The 6,000-nt window shown below is 44.8% G+C and overlaps 1 protein-coding gene across 1 annotated transcript in view; it reads left to right on the top strand.

Annotated features, from left to right (window-relative positions):
* Positions 1-6,000, top strand: part of LOC103778231 (electrogenic sodium bicarbonate cotransporter 1) — a gene marked incomplete at its 3' end in the record, with an annotated part of 115,082 nt that overhangs the window by 47,663 nt on the left and 61,419 nt on the right. The window lies entirely within an intron of this gene.

The following is a 6,000-nucleotide window of genomic DNA, read 5'->3' as shown; positions in this document are numbered from 1 at the left end:
CCCTACCCCCCCGCCCCATGTATTTTGCTAATTACAGGCAGCAGTTCTGTTCAGTCCAAGCCATCCTCGAGCTGACCTCCTACTTGTTTTTTCCTCCCAGCTGTCTAATAATTAACAAGCTACTTAATGCACGACAAAAGACCAATTAACCCTAAAGCATTTAGTGAACTACATGTAAATTAGTTGTAAAATGTTGCTGTAAACCTTAAATGTTAGGCAATTACATAAACCAATAATTGCTAAAGTTGCATTTAGGAGCTTAAAAGAAATTAAAACAAAAAATCTGCTTAAGTAGCACTCGGGAGAACTCCGCTAATGGTTTTGTTTTTAACTGCAGGGGCCCTGGTGTGTGTAAGTCCAAACAGGCTGTGGCAGCTCAGAGTCGCTGTGTTTTGCAGTATTGGAAGCAAAATAAAGGCATGCTAACCTTGTGTGTTTTTGGAAACCGCAGCGTGGTTGAACAGTGGTAGCAGACCTCCACAGGACAGTACCCGGGGTCTAGAGAGAAAGAGGAATGGGATAAAATCGTATGTTTCTTTCTGCTGTGGTAGGGGGTATCCTGTGGCAAAGAATGTTTCAATAGTTGGGGAACAATTCATGGTGATTATGTGGATTGATTATTGTTTTCTTAAGTTTCAGGCTGTACAAAATGCCCCAGACCTTGCTCTGGACAGGGTCTTGTAAGGTGTGAGAGCGAGGGGTCTTGGCCAATTCTTGCTTTTGAGTTCGTCTCTATCTAATCTTTGTCTTTCTGTAGACACCATGGTGTCTGAGCTGCCTTTGAAAAAGCTTCAATATCTTTCCACCCACCTACGTGGTGAAGGTTCACACGAAGAAGCTGTTTTGCTTTTTTGCAAAACCTTTAATCCTCTTAATTGGCTGTCTAACTCCAAGGTGGTCCAGTTCACTCACCAGTCCTCAAGTCCCTGCTGCTGATGTTCTTAAATAATTGATTTTCCTAATAAACCTTGTGTACTTATGCTCTATTTTTTTGTGGAATCTTCTTTATGTTTCAAGTTTGCTAGTTGTGCTTTGACCTGTGTTGGACTAAGATCTTCCTAAGTGGTAGAGTGAAGTGTGGCTTTTCCTCCTTATTCTGAATATTTGTGCCTCTGTACTCCTTTTGAGCCTTTTTGTTGTTTCAGTAAAAAGTATATCTCTGTGTGGCTCACTTGGTGTTCCATAAGTCGTCTCCAAATGTGTCTCTAGACAACAATTTCCTCATTTTTCAGTAAAAAAGTGTTAGGTTTGTTTGAACTAGCTTTCTTCCTCCCTCAGTTTTGGCAGTATTCTCTTCCTGAGTATATTGATCTGAATTACAGTCCAGTCACTTACGGAAAACGTGTCTAGGCTTAGTTTTACTGAATAAATACAGGGGATAATGGTCTATTAATTTTCTAGTATAGCTCTTGGTCGTGGTCCTTTCCTGAAAGCAGAAATATTTTATACTTATGTGTGGTTGACTGAATTACAGAAATTTGCTTTAAGCAGTAAAACTACCTTCCACTGAAGCTGTTGCCTTGCCCATGTCAATTTTCCCTCTTGTAGTTTGGAGTCGGATAAGAGTAAGGCTTTCTTCTTCTGTGCAGTAGACACTGAGGTCAACCACAAAATTTGGCCGGTTGCCTTGCAGCCAAGGAAGAGTGTATGTTGCTAGTCTGACAGCACTTCTCATTAACATTTCTTTGGTCTGCTCTTCATTTCCCAAATTTTAGTTTAGTTTTAGTTTTTACAAACTTTTCTCTCAACTGTTCAACATTTAGTTTTGCTGTTGACATTTCCTAAAGTGCCTGATGTGTCTGGCCCTGCCAGTTCACCGCTGTTCCTGATGCTTGACATCAGGGGTTGAAGCTAATGGCTTCAAACCATAAGAGGAGGAGATGTAGATTAGAAATTAGGAAGAAGTTCTTCACTCTGAGGGTTATGAGACACTGGAACAGGTTGCCCATGGAAGTTGTGGATGTTCCATCACTGGGATTTGTTCAGGATCTGGCTGGATGGGACTTTGAGCAACCTGGTCTAGTGGGAGGTGTTCCTGCCCATGGCAGGGGAGTTGGAACTAGGTGGTCTTCAAGGTCCTTTCTAACCCAAACCATTCTATTATTCTCTGATCATTTGCCACTTGGGAGAGTATCTAGTACAGCTCAAAATGTGCCTCTCTTGTCAGTAGTTGGTCTAACTACACGACCTTGCAGATTCACTGTGCAAGGGATGCAGAGTTGCTCTTCTAGAGAGGGATGGATTCACAGGACTTGGTCTCTCTAGGTTCTGCCTCAGAGCAGTGGGGCACATCTGAAGGCACAGACCTTGTCTGTGAAATGACAAGCATGGTTGTTTTCTAGGTTAATCGTGTTCTGTGGAGTTTCAGTGCTCGCATAGGAGGTGGGGGGTGAGGCTGTGAAGCTCAGATTGAAAAGGTGGCAGAAGCTTGAACTCTGCTTGCTGTCGCAAGGGGAAACCGGAGGAGAGCAAGAGCTGCAAGAATGTCACTCAGCTTTTGAGAACAACTTGAATCGGGAGTTTCTTTCTGGGAAGCCAGTTGGAAGGAGTGTGCTGCTGGCAGCCTTGGAGCCACTCCGAGCCTGAAGTTAATGGTGGTTAATTTTTAAAGGCAGGAACGAAACTGAATTTTGTGCCTGTATCTGAATAGGGTCTTTCTGCTACCGAAATACCATTGTGAGAGCCCTTTTCTGAGTTGTTTTGACTCAAAGAGAAAAAGAAAATGCCCTCAGAGAAGTGATTTATCCACCAAAAGCTTTATGTTGCTACACTACTAACAGGCGGTGACAGGTTCATCAGGATGATCATACCATGTCCAGGGATGCCAAGTGAGGGAAGTGCTGAGGATGGGCTTTTGTCAGGGTTTAAAACATGGAGTAAATGCAGTCACCCAAAATGTGGGTCCAAAGAGTTACATCTACTTGACCGAACTTGCTTTGCTGCAGCAGGGAGATATGAGGAAAAGCAGCATCCAAACATGAAACTAGCTGGTTTTGTAACCGCCCTGCCAGGCCAAATCCTGCTGCTCCCCAAGTCAATGAAAGCATTGTCTGAATTCTCACGCTGGCCTTGCAGCTTTTTAGATAAGTGGCTGTTAACCTTTAAGAGCCAAAAGGGCAGTTTGTCACTGAATGAAGCTTTTCAGAAGGTGATTGAAAAAAAGGAAAGCTGAGCTTTTTCAAAGCATCTCAGAGGAGGTTGGCACCTTTCTCCTGCTATTATTCAAGATTAGGTGGCCTCCTAAGCTTCAAATCGATTCAGGCTACTGAATTCACACCTTAATGCTTACAGTGTGGAGATGTGCATTTGTCAGAACCCTCATCTCCCTCAAGTGGAGAGGGGGAGTGCCTTCCACATCCACCACCAGCCCTGGGGAGGACCAGTTCTAGCTGTATCAGAAATAGCCACTTCTCCTTGTTTATTTGTGTCTTCATGTTCCCTCTCGAGCTCTGTAGTGCCCCTTTGCCATACTTTGTTATTCACCCCAAGCTGAAGAGCTCTATTCAGTGCTGTTCAAAATGATGCCTGGCAACCAATGATTCCTCTGATCATTTTACACTGGGCAGTGAAGAGATCACGTTCTGGATGCTGAAGAAGTATTTGTCAGCCTTGAAAATGAGATTCACCTTGATAAGGGCTTCTCTAGTTAGTTGTTCTGCCAGGTTTGGGGTGTCCAGTTTTGGTCTCTGACCCCTGGTACGTCATCCTGCCACTTAGACCTATGCCAGCTGACGCTGCTCGGGTGGGACCCAACCATCGATACCCATCCTAAAAATGATTTGAGGGCTGGAGCACCTCTCCTATGAAGACAGGCTGAGAGAGTTGGGGTTGCTCAGCCTGGAGAAGAGAAGGCTCCAGGAGGACCTTATAGTGACCTTCCAGTACCTGAAAGGGGCTTACAGGAAAGCAGCGGAGGGGGACGATCTATTCACAAGGTTTGTAGTGACAGGACAAGGGGTAATGTCTTTAAGCTTGAAAAGGGTAGATTTAGGTTTCCCAGCTTTTGAGAACAAGTTGATTAGACGTTAGGAACAAGCTCTTCAATATGAGGGTGACAGACCACTGGAATAGGTTGCCTAGATTGCTGGTGAAGGCCCCAGTCCTGGAGATGTTCAAGGTCAGGTTTGAGGCTCTGAGCAGCCTGACCTAGTTAGAGAAGTCCCTGCTTCTTACAGGTCAGTTGGACTAGATGACCTTTAGATGTCCCTTCCAACCCAATACATTCTATGATTCTATGATCCTGTGTGCAAGGCGATGGAAAAAACAGAAGTCTTTTATTTGGCTCTCCCCCTGTGGTAAGCTGTGATTTGGAGCCTCGTGGCTGGTGGGACCCTGTGACTTCTCTCTGCTGCATGGTGTTTGAAGCAGGGCAGGTGACCATGAAGAAATAACAACCTTTCAGAAGGCTCTCAATGCATGTGTTCTGCTCTCATACACTGGCTGGTCTCCTGTAAGGAGCAATAATGTGCTTTCCTCTCCATGCCTGAAAGCGGACAGGGCATTTGGCAACTTCCAAAAGAGAGAGGGCAGGATAAAAAGAGTTGAAAGCAAAGTGTTGGATGCCAGAGACATTGAGTACTCTGTGAAATACTGCCTGGCAACGGGGGTGGGCTCCGTTGTGGCCAGAGACCTTGGCCAAGGAGCCCATGGGGCAAAGGGCTCAGCATGCACCGAAGCCGCAGGAAGAAACCAGGGAAATCCTCAGTGGGTCGGCTCCTCTCTGTCCAGCCCTCGCTAGGGAAGGCTTCAAGAAGTGCTGAAGTGGTCAGAGCTTATGTGGAGATTGATTGAATGGGACAAATAGACAATGATGAAGCCCTGCTTGTGAGAAGAGCTTAATAGGCATAAAATTGCCTATCGTAGCCGGAGGGCTGGTTTGAAAGCACAGAGAGGGAAGTTTCTTCCTGTCACGGCATGGAAGATTAAATTCAGAGGAAGAACCCAGTGTTGTTGGAGCTGTGTCCTTAAAAACGTCCCTGTAGTCCCACTGTTACCTAAAAAAGGGAGCACAGGCTTAAGATACTAGAAGGACCCTGGAAAGAATTCCAGAGAGGTAAACAGTACACGTCTCTGCAAGAGCCTGCAAAAGCTGTACTGCTTTAAAAAGAAAAATGGAGAAAAGCCAAAGGAAAAGAAAACTGCTGAGAATTAGGGAGCAATTTTTGAACTTCGTTATATATGGCAGCCACTGTACTGCTAAAAGGTTCAACTGAAGACTTGACTGGTATTCAAGTCCAAGGGAGATGCGGTGCCAGAGAGCATCCCATATCTGTGTGACAGCGGGAAATGTTACAGAGCTCAGAGCAAAGCCAGGCTTTCTCTAGCTGATGCTTTTTCTTTATTAAAGTTTCCTTGGCAGCTGCTCAGTAACAGCTCCTTAAAAATGTGCTGCTGTAGCAGTTTCACACAACTTGAAGGAAGACGGCTGACCTCCAGGACTAGCCAAAACCCACCGTTGTTACCCGTATTCTGTAATGAATTGCTTGTTGCACAGCTTAGATCCTGCCAAGGCTTAGAAATAGTGTGGGCCGTTACAGCGCACAGGCTACAGAAGCATGGGCTGATTGGTTAGTAAAAATAAGTGTCAAGAGGTATCACTGGTGGATGTAATTAAAAATGGCATTTGGTGAATCTAGAAAATTTTTTAAAAGTGATGCAAATTTCCTGGTTTTCTAGCAGTTCAGAAGCTAGTCACAGCTGATGAGCATCTAGCTACAGCATACCCACAGAGAGTTGCTTGGTCCACGTACACATCCTTGAAATCAGCAGCACGTCCTGTTGTTGATGTACTCAATGTTCAGTCTGGCTCAGCTTGCTAATCGTGCGGCTGTGGGAGGCTATCAATAATGCATTTCGTTTGGAATATGCAGCTGCCTCTGCTCCTGACGTGTTGTATAGATATTATTGCTACTGTCTGCAGCTGAAAAAAAATTTGAAGGCAATTATTGGCAGTCTCAAGTAGAACAAAGTTGGAAAAGTTGATAATTAGATTTGAGGTAC

This window comes from Merops nubicus, unplaced genomic scaffold (assembly GCF_000691845.1).
Source record: "Merops nubicus isolate BGI_N331 unplaced genomic scaffold, ASM69184v1 scaffold13570, whole genome shotgun sequence".
NCBI lineage: Eukaryota > Metazoa > Chordata > Aves > Coraciiformes > Meropidae > Merops > Merops nubicus.
The sequence above is the reverse complement of the archived record's forward strand: the minus strand, read 5'-3'. Positions and strand labels throughout refer to the sequence as shown.